At 40.0% G+C, this 24,990-nt stretch overlaps 1 protein-coding gene across 12 annotated transcripts in view; it reads left to right on the top strand.

The window, feature by feature from the left end:
• RFX3 (regulatory factor X3) overlaps window positions 1-24,990 on the top strand; it is a 288,688-nt gene that overhangs the window by 93,064 nt on the left and 170,634 nt on the right. Inside the window, exon 1 of one of the 12 annotated variants that reach the window (XM_047830026.1) lies at window positions 12,128-12,149. The exons of the other annotated variants lie outside the window; for them this stretch is intronic. The gene's annotated coding sequence lies outside the window, so the exon portion shown is untranslated. Of the gene's footprint in view, window positions 1-12,127; window positions 12,150-24,990 lie in introns of those variants that run through there. 12 annotated transcript variants of the gene reach the window in all.

The raw sequence follows: 24,990 nt of genomic DNA, 5'->3' as shown, positions 1-24,990 counted from the left end.
TTGCTTTCTTTCAGTTTTTACTTCATGCATTTTGAAGCTCATTTATTAGGTACATAAACATTTAAGAATATTGCATTCTTTTGATGAATCAACCTCCATATCATGAAATTATCCTCTGTGTCCCTGGCAATAGTTCTATTCCGAACTAAATTTCTTTTTCTATTAGTATAGCCACCCTGGGTATTTTTAACTGGTTGTTATGATATGCCTTTTGGTCCTTTTGTTTAAACTATTTACACCTATATTTAAGTTACATTTCTCAAAAGCAGCATATTGTTGGATCTTGCTTTTTTAGGAGTCTGATAATATCTGCCTTTGAATTGGAGTGTTTAGATCATTTACATTTACTATGATTACTGATCCAGTTTGTAAGTCTGTCATCTTGCTGTTCTCTTTGTCTTACCCGTTCTTTCTTCCCTTTTTATCCTTTTTTTTTTTAACCTTCTTTTGTTGGTTTATTTATATACTGTTTCATGGTTTCTAAACTCTAAGCATTCTCATTATTGTCTGGGTTAGCATCAATTTATTTAAAAGTAAATATAGGGGTTCCTGGGTGACTCGGTTGGTTAAGCGGCTGACTGTTGATTTTGGCTCAGGTCATGATTCACAGTTCTTGAGATCGAGCCCCATGTTGGGCTTTGTGATAACAGTGCGGAGCCTGCTTAGGATTCTCTCTTCCTGCCCCTCTCTCCCCACCCTCAAAAAAAATTTAAAAAAACCTAAAAAAAATGTGTATATATATATATACATAAAATATATATATATAAAAAAATGTATATATATATATATACACACACACACATATGTATACACCTATACATACATACATATACACATACATATATGTATACATACATATATATATACATATATATATATATATATATATATACACACTTATTATGTCAGTTTCTCAAAGTTGGATTTTCTAATGTCTTCTAAGAGTTTTTGAGTAGAGATTTATAAGGGTTATTTTGCTGTCCTAAAAAATTGCTTGCTGGTTTTACATTTGCCATAGTACTTAAATGTTAATATAGTTAAAATTATAGGGGCGCCTGGGTGGCGCAGTCGGTTAAGCATCCGACTTCAGCCAGGTCATGATCCCGCGGTCCGTGAGTTCAAGCCCCGTGTCAGGCTCTGGGCTGATGGCTCAGAGCCTGGAGCCTGCTTCTAATTCTGTGTCTCCCTCTCTGTCTGCCCCTCCCCCGTTCATGCTCTGTCTCTCTCTGTCCCAAAAATAAATAAACGTTGAAAAAAAAATTTAAAAAAAAAATTATAATTGGTGCTAAATGACCTTTTTAAGGATCGACTGCTGGCTTCTGTGCTCTTTCCATTCCTTTATGGAAGACTCTGTGTGAGAAGGTGCCAGGCTCCCAGAAAGCCTAGGGGTGCTTACTTCTAAGGACCATATGGAGAGCATCTTGAGAAGGCAGCTTGCATTCCTAGGTTTACCAGTATTTATCTGCCTTGATTTGGATTGTTTTCTTCCATTTTATTTAGGGAGAAAGGAAAAAAAAAGAGAGATAAATCATTAGTTATTTTTCTATCTGCATCTCTCCTCTACCCATTCTTTTGATAGGGATGGCATTGAATATGTAGATTGCATCGGGTAGTGTTGACGTTTTAACAATATTGGTTCTTCCTATCCAGGAGCATGCAATCTTTTTCATTTTTTTGTGTCTTCTTCAGTTTCTTTCATAAGCTTTCTATAGTTTTCAGCGTACAGATTTTTCACCTCTTTGGTTGGATGTATTCCTAGGTATTTTATGGTTTTTTGTGCAGCTGTAAATGGGATCCATTCCTTGATTTCTCTTTCTGTCGCTTCATTGTTGGTGTATAGGAATGCAACCGATTTCTGTGCGTTGATTTTATATCCTGCAACTTTGCTGAATTCATGAATCAACTCTAGCAGTTTTTTGGTGGAATCTTTTGGTCTTTCCATATAGAGTATCACGTCATCTGTGAAGACCGAAAGTTTGACCTCCTCCTGGCCGATTTGGATGCCTTTTATTTCTTTGTGTTGTCTGATTGCAGAGGCTAAGACTTCCAATACTATGTTGAGTAACAGTGGTGAGAGTGGACATCCCTGTCTTGTTCCCTACCTTAGGGGGAAAGCTCTCGGTTTTTCCTCATTGAGGATGATATTAGCGTTGGGTCATTCATCTCCTCTACCCATTCTTCACCAAATAAACGGCTTGGTGGATTATGTTTTTCGAAAAGCCAAGAAACATGCTCCTCTTCAGTTTTGAAGAAGCGTACTCAGTGCATCATCCACACGGAAAGAGGGTATTCCAGGCTTTATAATTTCTGTAAAGAAAGGAACGGCATGAAGATGGGAGAAAGAAAAGATGTGGTTAGGCTTGGATAATGCTATGATTATTTTATCACATTTGGAAATAGGTAAAATCAGTATTCATCTATCTTGAATCCTAGGAAATGGTGAGATATGAGCTGTCTGTGTGGACTCCCATGAGGCCCATACTTGGAATAGCTCTGTTTACCCTGTCCTTAGCACTGAGGAAAAAGAACTCCTGATTCCTCCTTTCCTGAAGTTGCCTTGTTCCTAGAGGATTTCCTTGGAGTAGCTTTGTCGCTAGAGGATTTTTGTTGAAGTAGTTCTAATTTCTAGAAGCTATGTAAATCAGGGTATTCTTGTTCATTCCCCATTCTAAGTCTAGCTCTTAAAATTTCAAAGAAGCAGAATGTGGTACATCCCTATTAAATGCAGGTGCTTTCTGCCCTGTTTACTTCAGACAGTTGAGTGTCTATAGTGGTTCCGACTGATGGTTTGTAAGCTGATGAACGGATGCCAAAAACTAAATGTCTCTTGAGTACAGTGGAGCCTATAGTCTAGTCTCCGTGAATATTAGGGCATTGTGCCAACTTGAGCTGGCTTAATTCCGCAAGCAGGAGCCCTTTGCAGAAGGATTCATGGTAATTAACCAATTCAAAGTGCAATATTTTCCTTTCATTAATTTGGCAGAAAACAACTAAATATCTACAGCAAGAATGTTTTTGACATTTTCATTTGCTGCTTGGAAAATAATGGCTACTTTGAATCGTGCTGTAAAAGCAAACTGCTAGGATTTTGTCATTTCCATTTTAACTTCCTAACAGACGTGAGGATTGCTCAATTAGAAATTATTTTTTAAAAAATTAAGTGAGGGGTGGGGGGTGGGTTAAATAGGTGATGGGGTTTAAGGAGTGTACTTGTTATGAACGGCTGGTAATATATGGAGTTGTTGAATTTCCGTATCATATGCCTGAAACTGATACTATCCTGTTTGTTAACTAACTGGAATTAACATAAAAAATTAAGTAGGAATAGTTGGCTGCAGGGGTAAGCAGAATTGATTCATATTTTGAGGTGATTGTTTGCAGAAGGTTCTTAGGGAGTTTGTTGGCTCAAGCACATTGGTTTTTACATCTTCTTCCCTGAATGTCTGAGTAATAGAATTCCACTTGGATGTGATAATTTCCTACCCTTTCTCCCTTCTAAAGTTCATTTCTATTCCAAATATTGCTTAGAATTTTTCTCTTTCCTTTTTCTTTTGGGTTAAAGAAATATTTGTCATCTTAATCGGCTCTTTCCAATATTTGTTAATGTTTTACTTTGTGAAGTGTAGTTAGCATCAGTCCCCTGGAATGAAGTATTTTGAAAAATCTTGGAACCAAAGGCTCCATGAGGGAAGCTTTTTCCCTGGAAGAATTATAGAAGTATTTATTTCTTTTAGGATATGTTAGTGTTCACGTCGATACTGTTATCTGTTGATAACATTTATCCTTTCACTAAAAATAGAATGTTTAATAGTACTCAGACCTTTGATTACTAGGTTCTGGTTATAAAAACCTTGATTCCTCAATTTAACATTTTCCCCTTTTGCAATTTTGACACGTTGTCTGTGTATATATTTTTTTGTATAGTCTTTATTAACTGGATATATTCAGTTAGAAAGACACTATTGTATTTTTAACATACTTTTACTAGTTTTAAGTATCAGAAACCTACTTCAGTCTACCTGAAAACAGAAGTGTGGAAGGTTATTAGGATAACTCCTGCAATCCAAAAGAACGGCGTGGGCTTGTGAGGAACTGGATGGGATCTGCCGTTAGTAAAGCCATTAGGAACCTAGGTAGTGTACTCCTCCCCTTTTATGTTTGCTTCTATCTGTGTGTCTCTCCCTCTTCGTACTCCATAAATTTAATTTCAGATGCACATGACCAACTATGGCTCCCACCACCACCATTTGGTTAATCAGTTGGAGTGACCAGCCCAGACGGAGACACATCCGTGTAAATGATGAAAATGTGGGAAGCACATCTGGAGCAGGTGGGGAGTGGGGAAGTGTCTTGGGGCGTAAGGCCATTTCCTCTTTGCCCCGTTTTCCAAAGAGAAGACTTTTATGTTTCTACTTGATGGATTGGGGGAAGGTGTTTCTAACAGGGAAACTCTTACGAATAAAGGCATTGAAGTATAAGGAGTGTTGAATTCTTCAGAAAAGGTGACTGTTGTGGACGAAACATAGAAGACTTTGGAATGAATTTGTAACAACTAGCTGTTGTGCCGTCCACATGCACCAAGAGTGTGATTTAGCTCAGTTACATTTATTGGAAAACCTACCACGTTAAAGAGACTGTTTGATTTGGTAGGCTTAAAAGCTAGGATGAACATAAGGAAGATTCGGTGACACACAGCCACGATATAAGGCAGAGTGTGACATTCTGTTAGAAGCTTATTCTTTGTTTATTCATTTGTGCCTTAAATATTTGCTTTATTATGCGTCAGGTACTGTTCTGGGTACTGAGGCTACACAGTAGTTAGATGGATCCCTTCTTCTCATGGAGCTTATCAGAATGTTGCTACTCAAAAAATAGGAGGCCTTGGCCAGCATCATCATCACTGAACTAGGAGAATGTTAGGAATCTGGAGTCTCAGACTCTACACAGACCTACTGACTCAGAATCTGCATTTGGATCCCATGTTACTAGGATATATAGTAAGGATTGAAAAGGACAGTTCTAGAGCAGAATTGGCAAACTGCAGCCTCCAGGCCAAAGCCAGCTGGTTTTTGTAAATCACATTTCTTTGGGACACCAACGTCTATTTGTGTATTGTCTGTCTGTGGCTGCTTGCATACTGCATTGGCATATTTGAGGAGTCGTGACAGGGACTTGATGGGCCCACAAAGCCTCAACTGCGTTTTGACCCTTTAGAGACTGAATGTGCTGCCCTATTATCTACAGTATAATCAAATGGCTTAGAATGCACAACAGAGATTAAATTGTATTTGTTTGTGAAAAGTTTATGAAATAGGTTGTATTTGAATTCTTTTGAAAAACAGTGGTTCAACACATGATGAGCCTGTCATCTGTAATGCAAATGACACACGCTGAAGCCTGATATGTAAAGAATATTTAAAGATCCAAAGACTGATCAAACTTTGTGACGGATCCCCTCTTGAAGAATGGAGAGCAGGCCTAGGAGGTTTAAGAATGTTGGTGGCACGGTGACATAGTAAAAGTAATAGGTTTACTTCGTTTTTTAAAAAAATATAATAAATATAAGTTTACTTAGTTTTTTTAAAAAAAATTTACCGAGTGATTTGAGGCACAAATTGTTTCTTTGACGCTAATGGTATTTCAGACATCGCCAAGACGTCTGTTTATAGGTCTACCGGATGTATAAGAAAACTGATGCTGCTCAAGAAAGTCAGGTGTTTAGCCAATGAGCAGTGTTTTAGCACCAGTAATGGGGCTGGAACCCTGGATCTAAGTCTTCTGATGAACTACTTGAACTTCCCTGAAACAAAGGGATCTAAGGAGATTCAGTGTTTAGCTCCCTGGATGCTGTCCATCTCTCATGTCAAGCTTCAATCCATAGCACTCTGCTTTTAGGTATCCTGAGTGTTAGATTGCTTGTTAGGTTTCTCTTGAACATTATTGAAAACATCATCTTGTTCTCTTAAAATGCCTTTTTCTCTCATCGAAAACCAAGGTAGTCACTGTGGACAGATAGGTTATTTCTTTGCTTTCTTTCTTTTTTAACATTTATCTATTTTTGAGAGAGAGAGAGCGCGAGCGAGCGTGGAGGAGGGGGAGGAGCAGAGAGAGAGAGGGAGACACAGAATCAGAGACAGGCTCCAGCCTCTGAGCTGTGAGCACAGAGCCTAACGCGGGGCTCAAACTCACGAACCGCCAGATCGTCTGACCTGAGCCGAAGTCAGACGCCGAACCGACCGAGCCACCCAGGCGTCCCCAGAGAGACTCTTTCTATTGTTAACAATACAGTCATGATTTGAATACAAAGCATCGCTGGCTTGAGCACCCATGAGTGATCAAATAGGAGAACCTGGAGAAGTGGGTGAAACTGGTAACCTAAGTCAGTTTCGTTTTGGGACTTTATGGGTTCTCAGCGTGATTGTTATCTTGGCTTTGCAGACGGGCTCTGGGTTGACAGGACTGCTTAGACAGTAACCGGTGACTTTGTGGGGTGCTCCAAAGAGCTTGAGGGCTCTGAAATAGGAAGAGACACCAAGTCCAGGTAGAAAGCAAATGTAAACCGGATGTGAAGCAGCCAGGAAGATACACAGTAACTTAAAAGAGACCCTGGAGGTATCCAGCTACCCAGAGTACTATCTACCCCAAATTATCCCATCACTTTACAAGTGAATTCAAATTCAGTTCAGGCAAACTAGAAAGAGGCAAATGGTTTAAGGGTGAGATGAGCACCTCCAGGACCTTAAACGGAAGAATGCTGGGGAGCCTCGTATTCTAAAATCAGACGAGTCAGGTTCTGTGGAGAAATTGAGGTTCCCAGCAGATCTGAAAATAGTTGCCAGTTGATGTCCTTCCCCCGCCAACGCCCCCCCCCCCCCCCGCCCGCACACACGTACACACACAATTGTAGCAATATTTAATGACTGTGGGTTTAAAGACAAATATATTAAGAAATGCTAAACATTTTCTTTGTTCTAAATTTTTAGTTGTTCTTCTGATTGATTTTAAAAGAAATTCAAAACTTGCTGTGGGCCCCTGAAAGCGTTATGGGCCGTAGGCACTGTGCCTGATGGATAAGTCAGCTCTATCTTAAAGCGTTTGTTTGTGTTAGCATATCAAGGATCTAAATAAGTTGAGAAACTCATGCTTGGTGTAAAAAAAAAAAAAAAAAAAATTCTCCGTTTGTGTGTCTAACCATTTCATATAATTGTTTTACTTTTTTTGAAAAAAATATTGTGTTTGATTTCTCATTTAACTGACTTATTTGGGAAACAGGTAGCTATTTCCACAGTCTTTACAGCTAGGAAGACATTTATACTTTGTTAAGGTTGAGATTGGGACAACTTGAGAAACTGGGAAATGAAGATAATTCTGATAATTTGAAGTTTTTCTGTTCTTTTTATTTTGCCTTAAAAGGAAATGAGCAAATATACTTCCACAAAGGAAATACGAAATGTGAAAGGTAGCACGGTATTGCTGGGGTTTTGATTGCACTCTTCATATTTATGAAAAAAAAAATAAGTATGGGAGGAAAGGCCTTTAAAATTACACTTAAAACATTTTTGCTTAAACTTTGGAAACTCTGCAGAACTTAGGGTCACGTTAAGATTTTCAAAGTGTTCCATCATCCAATTACGAGGCCTTGAAGTCATAAGATACTGTATCAGAATTATTTATCACTGTAGGTGCACTTAGCTCAGGACCATAAATTATGGAAATTGAGGGTGGGGAGAGAAGAAGACAAATACAGATGAAGAGAATGAGAGAAAACAAGAATTCATTAAAAATAACGTGGACAAGAACTCCTGTTAACTGGCCTTGATAAAGTAGCTAGTCCTCGTCTAACCCTCCTTCCATGAGCGGTGATAAAACTGAAGAAAATATATGAGGCAGCTGGTCTTACGCAGAGACAACAGGCAGTGCAGGACTGTGATTATTGAGAAAAAAAGAAGGCAAGCTCAGATGAGATCCGGGGCTCCTGGGTGGCTCAGTCGGTTGAGCGTCCGACGTCAGCTCAGGTCATGATCTCGGGGTCTGTGGGTTCGAGCCCCGCGTCGGGCTCTGTGCTGACAGCTCGGAGCCTGGAGCCCACTTCAGATTCTGTGTCTCCCACTCTCACTGGCCCTCCCCTGCTCATGTTCTCTCTCTCTGTCTCAAAACTACGTAAAAACATTAAATTTTTTTTTTTTTAAATAAGAAGGGATCCATGTTTGCCCTGGTTTTCTGCCGACAGTTTCCTGTCTATGTCACAGGGATACGTACGGAATGTAGGCAGCAACAGGGATGCCTTGAACTGAGAAGGCAGAGATCAGAGTCTCAGGCTCTTGGTGCCGCTGGGATCTGGAGCAGAGCACCAGAAAGGAGAAAGCTGTACAGGAATGGGAGTCCCGAATTCTAAATGTGGTCGAACCGAAACGTCCACACCTTAGGAGTAGGCAACGGTGTCGTGGCGTAAGGCTTACTCTCTACATCCGCCCTAACAAGTTGAGACTAGACCTCACAGGGAAGACGAGGGTAGAGGTTTGATCCTGCCGAACTAGAGGGCTTTGCAACCCCCCTCAAGCTGTCCTGAAAATCCTCCCCGTAAGACAAAAATTCAGGATGTTCAGCCAGTAATACTGTTGTTTTGAGAGCAGAAGTCACCACTCTTCAGAGGCACACAGCAGAATCAGAATCCAGGTTTCCTGTACTCTCTTAGAGTTTTATATACCTGGAAGTCACCAGGGCTCGGTGACTTCGATTTCTTCTTCATTGTTGCTCCCTGGTGTTGGTTGCATTCTGGTATTCCTGTCTCAGTTCTGAGACAGCTTCTAGGATAGCTCCTCAGTTTTATTGTTCCCATATTTACCTCCCCTGGGAAAAAGAATACATGTCTCCGTATTTCTGACAAAAATCCCGTTAATTTGTTTTGATTCGACCAGTGTACGTCATACCTCCTCCTCAGACCTAGTCGCTGTGGCTATGATGGTGGAAAGTCCTAACTGCTGTATGATGGATTGTGTGTTGCATCCCTGGAGTGAAGGGTGGATGGAGTTAACTTCTTGGGGACCTGGGGGATCCCCGGAGGTTCTGAGAAAAGAAAAGCAGAGAGTAGATGTGAAGGGAGGTGATTAATGTCCATCACACATGCCATTATCCACTGTAAGTCTGAACTTTTCTCCCGATCCTACCATTAGGGAACTCTTCCCCCGACAGCAGGAAACAACCCAATTTTCCTGGCCGGTCATGTTAATGTCTGTAGGACACATACCTTGTTACCTTTTCCTGTGTCAGCAGATTGTTTTGTGTGTGTGTGTGTGGGTGGGGGGGGGGGGGATTGTCAGTAATACTGGAAATTTCATCTGAAAGTGAATCATTCTAAAGTATATTTTATTTTCCCATTGGATATGCTAGGGATGAATAGCAGTGTATTTTTAAAAGCAAAGCAAAATTTAATTTGAGAAATCTTTATTAACACCCAGATGTGAAAGGCATGGTACGAGTAACACCTATAAAGGTGAGCCATTTGAAATCGTGAAAATTTACTTTGTTTTGTAAAGGGAACACGATACACTCCAGAAAGATTCCTAAAGGGCATCCGGTCTGCCATGCTCTCTCCCGCCCTCTCCAGTATGCCCTCCAGGAAGAGCTCAGTGATAAGAACTCAGTAACTACTTTCTGAGAAGGTTCACATGCCTTTGTATCTGGGATACAGTAAATACGCAAGAAGTGAGGTTTGATTTTTAGTGTGAATTTTAATTAGAGTAATAATTGGCTTCTCTATACATGGAGGACAGAATCTGTGTATGTATATCTTCCGCCCAGTACGAGTCTATTTCCTCCCCTTAGAAGGTAGCACTTCCTGCTTAGGAGGGCGGTTATATGTCCCTATTTCATCGTCCTGTCACCAGCGTAAACGCTTCAAATCACTGCTCACCTATGACAGCGTTGCCAGATACACTCACCATTGAACTTCCCTTCCTCTTAAACTTCTTTAATTTTCACTTGTCTTTAACATGTTCATAGAAGTAGACACCATTCCCTTAACGTGACCTGAACAGTACAGTTATTGTAATGGGAATATTTACTTCCCTCTTCGGAATATGTGACTTCCACGTTTTCGTTCTTGTTATGTTGGTTCACCTTAATTGAAGTACACGTATTATATACAATACCCACACGAAATATAGCCTCTAACACTGTTGAGTTTTTAAGATGTAGAACATTTTCATACCCTACGAAGCTTCCTTGCACCCCTACTCAATGTCATGCCCACCTATGATCCACAGCTCTGGGCAAACAGTGATCCGCTTTCTAGAATTCCACATTAATGGAATCATGGTATGCACTCTTATGTGTCTTTTTTTTTTCTTTTTTTTGCTTAGCATAGCGTTGCTGAGATTCCTCTCCATGATGTTGCATCAGTAGTTCTTTTCTTTTTATTGCTGATACTGCTGATTAGTCTTTTTATGAATTTTATGGATTTACCACAATTTGTTCATTCTGTTACTGATGGATGTGTAGCTGTTCTCAGTTTTTGCCTATTATGAACAAAGCTGCGGTGAACATTTGTGTTCAAGCCTTTATTCAGACAAGTGTGTTTATTGTTTTCTTTTTGGGTAAATACCTATGAGTGGAAATGCTGGGTCATGTGATTCGTGTCTGTTTAACTTTAGAAGAAACTTACCAAGTACTTTCTGGAGTGGTTGTACCATTTCACATTCCGACTGCAGCGTGTGATAATGACTCTAGCTTATGCACATCCACTCGCTTTTTGTTGTTGTTGTTGTTGTGTTTTTGTTTTGTTTGGTTTTGTTTTTTTAAAGCTGAAGAGAATTCTTAGCATATGTTGAGATGGAGTCAAATTGATGTCAGGAAAGCAGTCTCTAGTCATCCAGAGGGTATGTTTGCCTGTTCTGGAGTATGGTCCTACAAGAAGGAAAGAACTTCTGTTTTCATTTTTTATCCTCTCAGAGTTATTATGCTTCTTGTGGATTTAGAGCTTTCTGACAAGAGTACTATTTTTGCCGAGCTTTTTTTTCTTTTCTTTTTTTTTTTTGTATGTGTGTTTGTTTTTAATGTATTTCCATTGTAACAGTTCGGTCAGGCAACATCCTGAAATCATGTACAAATCACATTTCTGAAATATGTTTCTCCTTTTGAAGCTATTCATTTTTGTAAAACCATTTGCCTCTTAATGTGTCATATATAACAGGTCCTTACAAATAGCAGGTGCTCAGTTAGTGTCTCTTGGTTTCTCGAATATCATATTTTCACTCTATAATATGTGCTATTTGCTTCCTAAGCAAGTAAATAAATCTGATTTATTATGGAGCTGTCTTAACTAGCATGATGGATGATTCGAGTTGTTGAATTTGATCTGTAAATCTCTTAGAAGATCTTTTATTCCCGCTAGCATCAAGGAGTAGAGAAGAGGTTGCTTCTGATAAGATTTTACAGGGTTTTTCCTTCACTGACTAGCAATTCAAAATGCACTTATTCCGTAAACTCAGAATCCTGTAAGGTTGGACAGATCCACTCCATGCCGGGGCAAGATACTCATTGTGTTTTTGCCTTAGACTTCAAGACATCTTTTTTTAAAAAATACAAACACACAAACATGTGCCTCTCCTGCCACCACCGCCACCACCGAAAACCCAAGTTGATTTCAGGACCAGTTCAGCAATGTAGAGAAAGGTCAAGTGGGCTGAAGCAAGACCCGTCTTCTTCTCGGGGGAGGGGTACATATGCCGGGATGGTTTCGCTGAACCTGTTTCACCTGGAGTAAATCCCATGAACTGACTGCTCTTCTCCAACCTCCCGTGTCTCTGGTTCTTTCTGTAGCTGCTTCTGCCCTTTCTTAGGCATCTTTTCTATTCCAAAGAATAAATCAGGTTTCCTTCGGTAAATTCTTCCTTTCTTTTATTTTCTCTCCAGAAATAAAGCACAGGTTTTTTGTTTTTGTTTTTGTTTTTGTTTTTTGGCTTTTGGAGTGAATAGTTCCCATCAACAGGACCATATATCCTGTCGATGGGCCCAAGTCATCTGCTGGAGTTGACCTTGCGACAGGCTCTCGTGTGCGTGGTGCAGGCACTAGAAGAGTAGAGAGGCAGAGACAAAGAGAAAATGTCGTGGAAGGAAATGTGTGAAGAAGACAAACGGACTCTCTCAGGGTTAGTTTCTGTATTTCATTTGGGTCCTATAGCCCCTCTACAACTAGAGTGAACAAGTTCCATGCCTTGGTTTCCCCATCTGTGAAATAGGGGTAATAGTACTTAGGTCATTGGGTTAGTGGGGTGATTAAATGACTTCCCACTGGAGAAAGACTTGGAATGCTAAGAGTTTCAATCCATTGCTTTTCGGTACAGTACCAAGCACTAGGTATTGCTTTAAAAATGCATACTCCTTCTGTCCTATATTTTCATAAAATAGACTAGAAAATGTTAGCAGTGGTTATCTCTATGGAGTTGGATGTCTGGCTCTTTACATATCCCCACCCCCCTTTTTTTTTCTATATTGAAGTTTATTTTATTTTAAGTCTTAAGTGAAAAGAGGATCTTAAGCTCTGAAGCAAAAGCAGTACTCTCTAAGCAAGTGCGTTTGATCCGTTGGGGGTTTCATCTCCATTGTTTTTGCTAGCATCTTCCACATAGTGGGTTTTGACGTACTCCACCAGACAACGCAATCTCTGAGTTCAGAACACATCGGGGGCAGTCAGGCCAGATGCAGGAGACCTTATATCCATTATTTGTGGTCTGCCTGCTTTTTATGCACATAGGATGAATATATACCTCTGATTTCCACAGATTTCTTTACTCCTTAGGCCAGTTTCTGATGTAGCCCCAAGACTTCATAAAAGAAAAGGATCTACATTTGCTGGTTTCAGGGTTGGCTCTGGGGTATCTTTGGTTGCACAGATCAGGATCTAAGGGATTTAAATGGACAAAATGATTTCTGATGTCTTGGGTTGTCTGAAGAGAAGAACCAGGAATGAAAGAGGCTGGGGAAGTTAGGGAAGGGATGGGACTGACGGTTACAGGCAATTAGAGAAAAATACAGTGGTTTGCAGGGATAGTTGCTGAATCTGCCCACTGTGGGATCGGCCTCCTGTCAGTGCAACTCTCCGCCTTCCTCTATATGTGATACAGCAAAGTGGCAGAATAACTCTGGAATCTGCAGTTAGTTTGGAGGAAAATAGAAGCCAAGTTCTTGCTCACTTACTGGTTAAAGTGACCTTAGACAAGTCTTTCAAGCTTCTTGATTCAGTTTCTTCACCCACGAAATATATAGTTTTCCATAAAAATATCTATGCCCCGGCTTCCTAGGACTGTTGTGAGAATCAAATAAAATAATTTAGGTAAAAATTCCATAAATGGTCCAGCTTACCTCAGTATTTGAAGATGATGATAAATGATGACCACACTCAGCCTTCAGAATCATCTTAGCTTTCTTCCTCTGCTGTGGGCTGCTGTTTTCAGGTTTCTGCCCCGTCCTCTCCGTAGGCATTGGGCTTAGTGAACCGCAGAATGTCCCATTAGTACTGTGCCTGTGCACGAGTGTTTTCCTGGCCTTGAGACTTCTTCCACTGGGGAAAGCTACTGGTCAGTATGGTTCATTGTAAAAAAAAAAACCTCAAAGGAGGCGCCGTGCATGTGGAGAGAACTTGAATTCAGTACTGGTGACTGAGGATGAAGGGAGACAGAGAGGCAGTTTAGAGGAACAGGTGTCTCTTATAAGTGCGTGTCAGGGATGAGAAGTGGAAGATGGTCTTACAAACACTAAGGTTGTAGGTGAAGTTTTATGTCTGTTATTAAAGGTGTAGAACATCTACCCACCTACTTCTCAACACAGTAGACTAAAGTCAGGCTTATTTGTTATTTTATTACCATATTGATTCAGGCTCATTCGCATTCAGCCCAGCTGAGGCAGCTGCAGTGTCATTGTCAAAAACAGAGCACGTGTTACAAATAATAGTTTTTATTGAAATAGAAAATTTTGGAGATACTTAGTAAAAACATACTTGTTTTACCTTATTCTGCAGAGCACATAAGACGTACGAGATTATTTTAATTAAGAAAAGAGCTTGTCCTTTTGAATTTGGAAGAAATTATAAAGTATAATTATATGAATTTGGTATCCTTTATAATTTGATAGTACAGCATCTATTTTTGTGCTTTTAGTAATATATGCAGCGTTGAAAGCATTGAAGTTGCATAAAATAAAAAATGTGAAATGTGTTCCACATTTATTTTGTTGTTTTCTTGTACCAAATGGAATCCATTCAAATGATACACTGCTGAATGCTGCCTTTTATCTATTTAAAAACAAATTTAGAAATCAATGTTTTGTCTTCTAAAAATTATAATATTCAAATCCATAAATTCTGGTTGAATGGAACACACTTAGAAGAAATAGTTGAAGGCGGCAGGTTAGGCCTAACTTCAATATCATCTCACATGTGATAGTATTAAACTTGTTGGTTGATCCAAAAATACTTCACGTCATAGATCAGTTTTCATTGGATCATTGTCTCTTGCCTTGAAAAGAAATTGCCCCAGCTTTGTTTTGACACCGGCTTTCAAATAATTTCTAAGCTTCTCTTTCTCTCTCTCTCTCTCTCTTTTTTTTTTAACAGTTATGAACTGGAAGCAACCCATTTTTCTGTGCTGATATCCTATTTTAATTGATGTCACCTAATTAAAAAAAATTAGAGTCATTGTCTTGACTAATAAGCTTCCAGTAGTTATAAAACAATGGTGTAATATAGTTGTCACGTTTTGCATTCTTGCTATCTATCAGGCGCTGTTGTGAGCCCACAAAAGGCGTTAAGTTGTTTGGTCCTCAGAAACACTTCAGGAGGTGTTCTCACTTTATGGTTTATTTCTGTCTTGCAGTGGAGGAACCTGAGGCATTGGCAGTTAAATAGCTTGCCCAACGTCATGGCCACCCGTTGGGGTAAAGCCAGAGTATGAATTTGGGCCAGGTGGACTGCGAATTCAGTACTCTGAAATGTCATATGCTCTGTGTTCAAATACAGAGAACTGACAGATTGCTCGCAGTAGTCAGGCACAGGCCAACAGATGTGCACATCTGTTTTCACAAAACCTTTATCTGCTTTTATTAGGTGAAAATGGGCCTTTAAAGAACACAGATATCTGGATAGTGTAGCTCCAAGCAAAGGCTGCTCATTTTTAAATATTTACAATTATAAATCCTATTAAGCAAATCATATGTTCTTCCTGGAACAGTTTCTTCTGTAAATTTTGTGAGTTTACACATTTTAGAAAGATTTCTAGGATTCTTCCAGATCTAATATTTTATGAATTCATGATCCTTTCTCTTATTCTTAATTTCTCATCTTGCTTACTTGAAACTCTGTTGGTCGATTAAATCATTGACTCCTCTTTTTTCCTTCCCTTCCCTCGTATGTATTGGGGTGGTAAGACATCTCATAAATTATCACATGTTATTTTATAATGTAGTTAAAATACTTTCTACTTTCCTTGTTTATTTTTTCTCGCGCCCATGGGTTATTGAGAAGTCAATTATTCAGTTTCTAAGCATTGGGTGATTTTCCCAATATTTTTCTGTTGTTGATTCAAATTTAATTCTGTTGTGATCAAATTGCTTGATAACATTTGAATTCTTTGACTTATTTGGTGGTCAGAATATGATCTGTCCTGGTAAATGTGCTGTGTATAGTTGAGAAGGGTACGTGTTCTGTGATTGTTGGGTGTAATGTTCCATAAATGTTAATTAGGTCAGGTTGGTTGTGATGCGCAAGTTTTCTATATCCTTACTGATTCTGTCTATTGTTTTATCAATTACTGAAAGATGAGTGTTAAAAATCTCCATCGATGATAGTGCATTTTGCCATTTCTCCTTTTCGGTTCAGTCAGGTTTTGTTTTACGCATTTTGAAGTTCTGCTAACAGGTGCGTAAACATTTGGGGTTGTAGATTCTCTTGATGGATTGGCTCTTATATCGTTATGAAATGGCTTTTCTTATTCATGGTAATATTTGCTGCTTTGAAATTTATTTTGTTTGGTATTAAAATGTAGCATGGTATGTCTTTTTAAATCCTCTTACCCCCCCTTTTTTTTTACCCTTGATATTAGCCAAAAGGCCGAGAAGTGATACCCTTTTTCTTTTTTTTTAAGGTTTATGTATTTATTTTTGAGGGGGAGAGAGAGAGGGAGCACTCACGCAAGCGAAGGAGGGACAGAGAGAGAGGGAGAGAGGGAGAATCTGAACAGGCTCTGTGCTGTCAGCAGGAGCCCAACTCGAGGCTCGATTTCACAGACTGTGAGATCATGACTTGAGCCAAAACTAAGAGCTGGATGCTTAACCAATTGAGCCACCCAGGTGCCCCTCATTTCCTCATACTTTTAGCCTGTGACGTTATATTTAATGCTTATTTTTATTTTTGAGACACAGAGAGACAGCATGAGTGGGAGAGGGGCAGAGAGAGAGAGAGAGAGAGAGAGAGAGAGAGAGAGGGAGAGGGACCCAGAATCTGAAGCAGGCTCCAGGCTCTGAGCTGTCATCCCAGATCCTGACGCGGGGCTTGAACTCACAAGCCGTGAGATCATGACTTGAGCTGAAGTCAGACGCTCAACCGACTGAGCCACCCAGGTGCCCCGACATTATATTTAAGTTGGATTTCTTAGAAACAACATTTAGTTTGGTCTTTGTTTTCTGATTTGATCATCTCCGCCTTTTCGTTGGTTTATTTAAACTACATTTTATGCGATTATTGATATGGGTAGGTTTGACTCTACCATGTTGCTGTTTGTTTTCTTATCTGTCCCACCTATTCTTTGGTTCTCTTTGCTCTTTTCTTTCAGATTCCTTGAGTAATTTTATGGTTTCGTCTTTTCTCCTTTATTGGCTTACTGTGATACCTCTTTGTTTTATTCTTTCAGTGGTTGCTCTGTGATTTTACAGTATGCTTCTTGAACTCAACACAGTCTCCTTTCATATAATGTTATACCCTTTCATGTGTAGTATAAGAAAAGCCAGTGATCCTTAGCAGCAGTTGGGGTGATGGGACAGAGGACCATACTGGAATCATGTTTAGTGCATATGCGGGAACTTGGAAAAGTGCCTCGCTTCAGATGCCGTCCTACTGGCTTGTTATTCCTCCTCTAGGAGCACTGATAACATCCTCTCTTTTTCTGGATCAGAAAACTGAGGCTCAGGTTAAAGTGACTTCAGTAAATGGCAGAAACAGGCCCAACATAGCATCATGTGAGAGACCCTGGTCTGGAAGTCAGCTAGACTTTGATTCGAATCAGCACAGTTGCTTGCTAGATGTGTGATGCTGGGCAAGTTATTTAACCATCCTGTTTTATGCCTAGAATGTGGGTAGCAGTCATCACCTGTTGTTCTGTCTGTTCATACAGCATTTGTTTTCCATGTCAGCTGTCCAAATTATACAGGGTAGTAGTCATAAAGCACCTAGTTAGGTTGTTGGGCAATTGTTGGACTTCAGAAACACTTGCCATGTAAGGATTATGGAGGTTACTGCCCAACCCCTCAGTAAGTGCTTTTAGTTGATTTTCACAGCCAATTAACTCTGGAGATGTAAACGTCCTTTAGACCTAGAAATGTTTGTATCTATGTAGGGAAGACATTGTTATAGATGAGCATGCTGTGAATGAGTCTGAGAATTAAACCAAATAGGTTCAGAGTTTAGAGGAGACCTAGACAGTGAAGAAAGTTCCATGAAGGCTGGAGGCTGGGACAGTCACTATCTTCTAGGAATTGACAAAGAGAGAGAGGTCGAGGGGTCAGAGAGGTCAAGCGGGTGGGTATGAGTGTGAATGTCACAGATCTCATTGTGTTGCATTTGCAAAGAGACGGCTCATATGATGGGATCAGAATTTAGGTCATTGAGAAGTCGGGGCTGGGAGAATGGATTTGCAAATCATCATAAATAGATTTGCATATGTCACTTGTGTACAAGTGAACATTGAAACTGCAAAATATCATTTGAGGGACAGTGTGTGCAGAGTGAAACACAGCAGGACAAGGATGTGTCTTAAGAGAATAAGTCTTTGTAAGGGAAAGATAAAAGATGAGGCGGTCAGGGAATTTAATGATTTCCTCATCTTGCCGTCTTTTCTAGCATCTAACGTTAGTGGCAGTTAGCAAATGAATATTTATTGAATTTGGGTTGGACGTAAGTGGTGAGAATAATTTATTAGTTTTGTTCTTAAATAGATTGGGAACTGTTCTTGAACCCATGAAAATCCTATCTCATATAATGTGCTCTTTTGCAAAGATGGCAAATATATCTTTGAGTCTTACAAACTGGCACGTGTAATGAATACTAAAGAAGTCCATGTTGTTTGTAAATGTCTCGCTGATATTGTAGGGGCATGATTTTAGTCTTAAGAGTGTCATTTCAGGGCGCCCGGGTGGCTCAGTTGGTTAAGTGTCCGACTTCGGCTCAGGTCATGATTTTACGGTTTGTGGGTTCGAGCCCCGCGTTGGGCTCTGTGCTGATGGCTCAGAGTCTGGAGCCTGCTTCGGATTCTGTGTCTCCCTCTCTCTGCTCCTCCCCCACTCATGCTCTGTCTGTCTCCTTCAAAAATAAATAAAAACATTAAAAAAAATTTTTTTAAAAAGAGTGCCATTTCATACGGGTGGTAGCTTTCAAATTTGAAACTCAAATTTGTTTCCATTAACGTGGAAGCATGGGGAACACAAGCTTGTAAGTGGAAGGGGATATGGCAAGAGCGTAGATTTTAGAGTCAGGTGGAGTTTCCATGTGGATCCTGGTTGTGTCTTTTACGAATCGTGGAACTTTAAAATATTTGGGTCTCAGAGGACCTCAGTGTCCATTTTTACGAAGTTGAGAGCAACACATTTTACAAGGTTGTTGAGAATTAAAGTATTAAATTTAGTTGTAGGCATTCAATAAATGGTCACTTAAAAAAAAATGGATGTGAGTAAGGAACTGAAGACGGAATAAAACAATCCTGATTAATCTGGAGAATCTTTTGGGTCCCAAACACCAGCCTTACCTTTCTTCATTTTATCTAGGTGGAGGATATACATTTTTTTTTTCTGTTTCCTAATTTGTTACTTAGTATTCATCCTCCCACGCTGAGATACTAGGCAGAAAAGCATAAAAGGGTTTTCACTTGCAGCCTTCCTCACAGTTGCTGGCAGAACTGCTCTCCAGCTCTGCAGAACTTAGCTTATATTTGTTCCAACTCTCTTGACTCCGAAGGTGTTAAAGCAGTGAACTGTTAGGTGACATCCATATTCAGGAAGTATTTGTTCCTTGTCTTCAAAGCAAGAAGAAAGGGAAGCAGTGGATGAATTCCTCAAAGAAATTGTGTCCCAGGATCTTCCGTACCTTTTAGATAATTTTCTGCATTGAGATTTTTTTTTCCCTCAAGTTAAACCTGTTCACGAAAAAGAGTATAATCTAAATCCCGAATGAAAAGAACAATTCAAATCCAAAGAGTTCACTCCTGAGCAGCTCCCATCACAAGCTATAATGTGATATCCCTAAAATATAAATTTAACTCCCAGGCAAAAAAATAGTCTGATGATCTGCTCTTGGGGAGGAACATTAATCACTTAAATTATGAGTTATTAGTTATTGTTCAGTCTTATTCATACTTTTCAACAAAATAATTTATTGGGTAAATTGCACTTAAAAAGTTCTGCTTGGTGTGTGTTATATGATGCTTTAACAAGTTTTTAAGAACATTCTTCTAAGATACAGATGTTTCATTGTGGGAAAGTTCTTTTTAGAAGGGGTTGTAACCGAAAAAAATTGGATGTTGCTATACAGTGACAGATTTTGTAGAACTTTGTGTATTTTCTGTATTTCCCAAGGAAAGGGTCTTTTGGGCTTCGGGGTTTTTCCTGTTAAACCGAGATGAATTTACATATATGTAAAGCCCACGCTTTGAGAACCAGCGTAAGAAGTACCATTTTTAGATTCATCAATATAAAACACATTAGAATTGTATGTTTAAAAAATTGCCCTATTCTTTCTCCCTCTATTGATTTCTATTCAACTCGCATGAAATAATAAACACAGGTTTTCAGCCTTGATGGTGGCTTTATTAATATTCAGTTTGAAAGAGAAATGAATTTTACAGTAGAGTTGCCAGCAACAATAATTTAATAAGTGAGAAATTTGTAGGTTTTTTTTTTTTTCTGGAAGTTCAAAGATAGTCATAAACTTCCCTCTCTTTCTAAAGATAACTCTGTAATGGGGTTGGCATGCCTAAAAAAATGGATGGCCTCTTACGTTTCCGAGCCAGGCGATAGCTTTTGTTGCAAGAGCATTGCGTTTCTAGAAGCCACCTCCAGGACTCATTGATTCCACTGGCCTGCTTGCATTTGGAGCAACCACTGTTGAGCTTCTGAAATGCCTGCTCCACCCTATGTACCTTTTTTCACTCCATATATTTATCTCTGGAAAGTGGTATTTTGATTTAGAGACAGCTCAAAAAAGAAAGATGACAAAATGAATTAATAAATCTGTCCTTATTAAGCTGTTCGCTTCTTTTGCCTTTCTCTTGCTCATTACTATTTGTGTTCGTCAAAATAAGTAGAGTTACCTGGGGGTCGTTCTAAGAGCACCACCCTGCAGTGCGTAATATCCCTGGTCAGGTGGTGTGGTAAGTGCTTTATTATAGTGATTCAAGCAGATAGATCACGGCCCAGTCAATGGCTCAAGGTCCTTACCTTGAAGGGTGTGTCCTAACTTAGAGTCTCTGAACCTAAGTTGCTCTGAACACAGCCACATAAAGGAAAGTAATGCATCATGACTAGGGTTAACCTTTAGTGGTCTCATGATGACGTGGTTCTACTGTCATCGGACAAGTACGAGCCAGGAACATTCAGCCCTGGTGATCCGATTTCACAAGAAGCTTTGTTTTGATATACCAAATACTTCGGCCATGTGGCTTATCTATAAGAAGTGAAGAGTAGTGTAGTTGTTACTGTTGGCGTCAGTGTTGAAGCGCGGTAACTAAGGTCAAGCCTACGGTTAATGTCAAAATTAGTTGTTAAGTTGCCCAAAAATAATCTCAAAGAAAAAAAATGATTGGTATCATGAAGCTATATTGCTGACTCAGCTTAGATACTGAGTGCAGTTTGGAGAGGCTGTTGTGTGGCTCCTATTTAAATGTAGGCCTCACTCGATTCTCACTTCTAGGAAGGTGGAACAGAGTGGGGAAAATGGGAGGTAGGGGAGAGAGGGAGAGAAGACAGAGAAAGGGACAGGGAGAGACGGAAAGAGAGAGTGAGGAAGAATGATTTTTTTTTTTTTTTAGCCTACATTTTTAAAACATTGTACTGTTACCTTAATTGAAAAGGATCTATCATTCAAGGTCAAGGAACCTTGTAAGGAAAAGGAACGGAGTTTTCGCACGTAAATAGCCTTTCAGTTGCATTCAGAAAACACCATCCTTATAAATCTGGTTTGTGTGAAAAACGAGCCATGAGATGTTGATTACATATTTGTATGTGGTTTTGAATCCAATACGTAACTGTTAGCTTACTATTTTGGTACAACAGGAAAATCATTTATATGACCTTCATAGGAACGGTTACATGAAGGCGTCATTTTTGAGTAGGTTATATCAGGAGGTCGTTAGCTCCTACCTTGCTTTAATATCCTCTGCTATTACAGAAGTACCACTTCTATGTAAACCAGCTGTGGACAACTTGTGAGTTAATAAAAACCAACAGTATGCATCAAGTGAGTAAAGAAGTCAAGCAATATGGTTGGTTTTGGAGTTGCATTTGTACAAAACGGCTTTAAAATCTTTTTAAAAGAAAGCGTGAACAGAATACGGAACGAGGTAATTGCGAAACATTTTAACATGGATAAAGGGTGCACGTCGCGGAAAGCTTGTAAACCTGCCATCCAATGCTGATTACCCTCATGAGCATTTTATGCTGTTTGATGGTGAAAAGTGCACCTTCTAAAAGCTGTTACACAAACCATTGCATTTAAAAGGTTTCTGTCTCACACCCGGAAATTACACTTATTTGCTGCAAGTGAAAACTCAGAGTTTGCTCCCTGTTTATTTTAGTGGCAATTACCGTGGTGTTGGATCTTGCTTTTACCCCTTCTTCCCGGCAAACTGGAAATGAGTCTTTCTGGCATCTTTATCTCAGTGTAAACACAGTGAGTTTGTGTATTGTACGTTACATGCAGAGATGAGGTAATAAGAAAACCGGGAGCCAGAAACACTCAGACGCTCCAAATAGTAATAGAATACTGAACCTCTATCACTAAGATGCTCCACGTAGCCGAGAAAAAAAATCCCAAATTTTACAAGATGACCCAGAGTTTCTGCAGAATATAAAATCCGGGGAACCATTTCAGTTGCTATCTCCACACGCACACAAAGTTTGACTTACTGGAAATCTTGTTAAACACCCCCAAACAGTGCCTTATTCATTTATGTGAGAAAGAAACTTGGAAACGTCTAAGAGACCCTCTTATGCTAGGATTTCATTCTCCGTGTTATGAGCATTTCTCTCATTGTATAATAAGCACTTTGAGATTCTGGCAGGCCTTGCTACTTCTTTTTGAGTGCCTTCCTTTTTTCTTCTCTTATAAACCCTAGTCTGTTAGAAAGAGCTGTTGACTGGGAATCGGGAGTTCTGAGTTCTAACGCCAGCTCTGATACGCACAGGCCCATTTGGTTTATTGGTCTCGGGTTCCCTGTGAAAAGGGGGCCCAAACTGGATGATCTCTGGATATTCTTTGAGTTTAAATTGCTGTGATGCTGGGAGGTAAGCCAGTTATCTGAAAACCTGTCACACCTTACCTCTCCACCCAGAATGTACTGAGTGATCAATTGACTGAAGGAATAATTCTCCTAAAGGCAGTTTTCTAAAACGCAGACTGGGGGCGCCTGGGTGGCGCAGTCGGTTAAGTGTCCGACTTCAGCCAGGTCACGATCTCGCGGTCTGTGAGTTCGAGCCCCGCGTCAGGCTCTGGGCTGATGGCTCAGAGCCTGGAGCCTGTTTCCGATTCTGTGTCTCCCTCTCTCTCTGCCCCTCCCCAGTTCATGCTCTGTCTCTCTCTGTCCCAAAAAATAAATAAACGTTGAAAAAAAAAATTTAAAACGCAGACTGAATGGCAGTTTTGTTGTCCTTACCAAGTACTCTAATTTATCAATTTGCCTAAGATGCAATTTTCCAAATTATCAACTGCCCGAAATATGTTTGTGTTAACTACATATAAAGTTTACCACACATCACACTGCATAGAATAGTTGCAAAAGCTTTTGAAATTTTTGGTGGGAAGCATTAATTAGTTTTAATTTGTTTTTAATTTTTCTATAGCAATTTCACTGCAGACACTTGGCAACAGAAATATTTATCAGTCCAATTCAGCTGAGTGCCAAATTTATCAGTGATATTTCATATCCTGAATGCCTTTCAGTTGCTTAAAACAGAAGCGACATATTTATCTACTTAAACTGGGTAGCAAATTTGTGAATGAAGAGAAGTACAGAAATGCACTTAATGGGTGAAAAACGTGTTGCAGAAAATAAACCATCCCTATTATCATTTGTCAACTCCCTGGTATTCAAGACACGCTCAACCCTTTGATTTAAAATAAATGACTCTTATTCTCAAAAGTTATGGGCTCAGAAAGTGGCAAAATTCCAGAATATAGGTAAAAGTAGGCTGTGGCACTGGCTTGCAGCAGAATTCCCGACAAATTCAAACCTTGACTTCATCAACATGAGCACCAAAGAAACCTTCAAAAGGCCTTTTTAAAACCATACAAATTATGTCAACAGTTTCACTGGTTAAAAGATACAAGTCTTGGGGCGCCTGGGTGGCGCAGTGGGTTAAGCGTCCGACTTCAGCCAGGTCACGATCTCGCGGTCCGTGAGTTCAAGCCCCGCGTCAGGCTCTGGGCTGATGGCTCGGAGCCTGGAGCCTGTTTCCGATTCTGTGTCTCCCTCTCTCTCTGCCCCTCCCCCGTTCATGCTCTGTCTCTCTCTGTCCCCCCCCCCAAAAAAAAAAAAAAAAAAGTTGAAAGAAAAAAAAAAGATACAAGTCTTAAGTGAATTGGTCAATTCGGCAAATTCCTAGCAAGTTGGCTTTTGGCAAAACAGACCTACTCCACCATTCTGTGATCCTCGTCTCTGCCAGGGTTAGGGGACAGTGAAGCTATCATGAAAGAGTACTACTGTCTTTCGAAGCAGGGTATTTGGGGGATGTCTGGGTGGCTTGGGGTTGAGTGTCCGACTCTAGATTTCGGCTCAGGTCATGATCTCACGGTTTGTGGAATCGAGCCCCTAGTTGGGTTCTGTGCTGACAGCATGGAGCCTGCTTGGGATTCGTGGAAGAGACTGCTACTTCAGACGGGACGACATAATCGCTGACCTGTAGAACATTTAAGGTGTCGCGTTATAAGCCCGTTACGGCATATGGCTGGGTTCAAAAAACAAAACAAAAGAAGAAAACAGAAGAAGAAATTCCACATTTTTCTCCTGGAACCTAGTAGATGGTATAATACATTCAAGCCCTCTGGCCATTTGTAGCTGTGTGTCCTAGGGGCTCATAGAGTCATTTCAGCTTTGAGCCAAAGTTTGCTCATCAATAAAAATGAGAAAATAGTAGTACCTACCTCATGGGATTTCTGGACAGATGAAGTAATGCATGTGGAATCCTTACATAAATGTGTTAACTAGGGGTACCTAGGTGGCTCATTTGGTCAAGTGTCAATGTCTTGATTTTGGCTCATGTCATGATCTCACGGTTCATGGGTTCAAGCCTCTTGGGATTCTCTCTCTCCCTCTGCCCCTCCCCCACTCACACGTGCTCTCTCTCTCTCTTAAAATAAATACATAAACTTAAAAAAAAATGTGTTAGGGGGCTCCTGGGTGGTTCAGTCGGTTGAGCGTACGACTTCGGCTCAAGTCATGATCTCTCGGTCTGTGAGTTCGAGCTCCGCGTCGGGCTCTGTGCTGACAGCTTTGAGCCTAGAGCCTGGAGCCTGCTTTG

Source organism: Prionailurus viverrinus, chromosome D4 (assembly GCF_022837055.1).
Source record: "Prionailurus viverrinus isolate Anna chromosome D4, UM_Priviv_1.0, whole genome shotgun sequence".
In the NCBI taxonomy this organism is placed as follows: domain Eukaryota; kingdom Metazoa; phylum Chordata; class Mammalia; order Carnivora; family Felidae; genus Prionailurus; species Prionailurus viverrinus.
The sequence above is the reverse complement of the archived record's forward strand: the minus strand, read 5'-3'. Positions and strand labels throughout refer to the sequence as shown.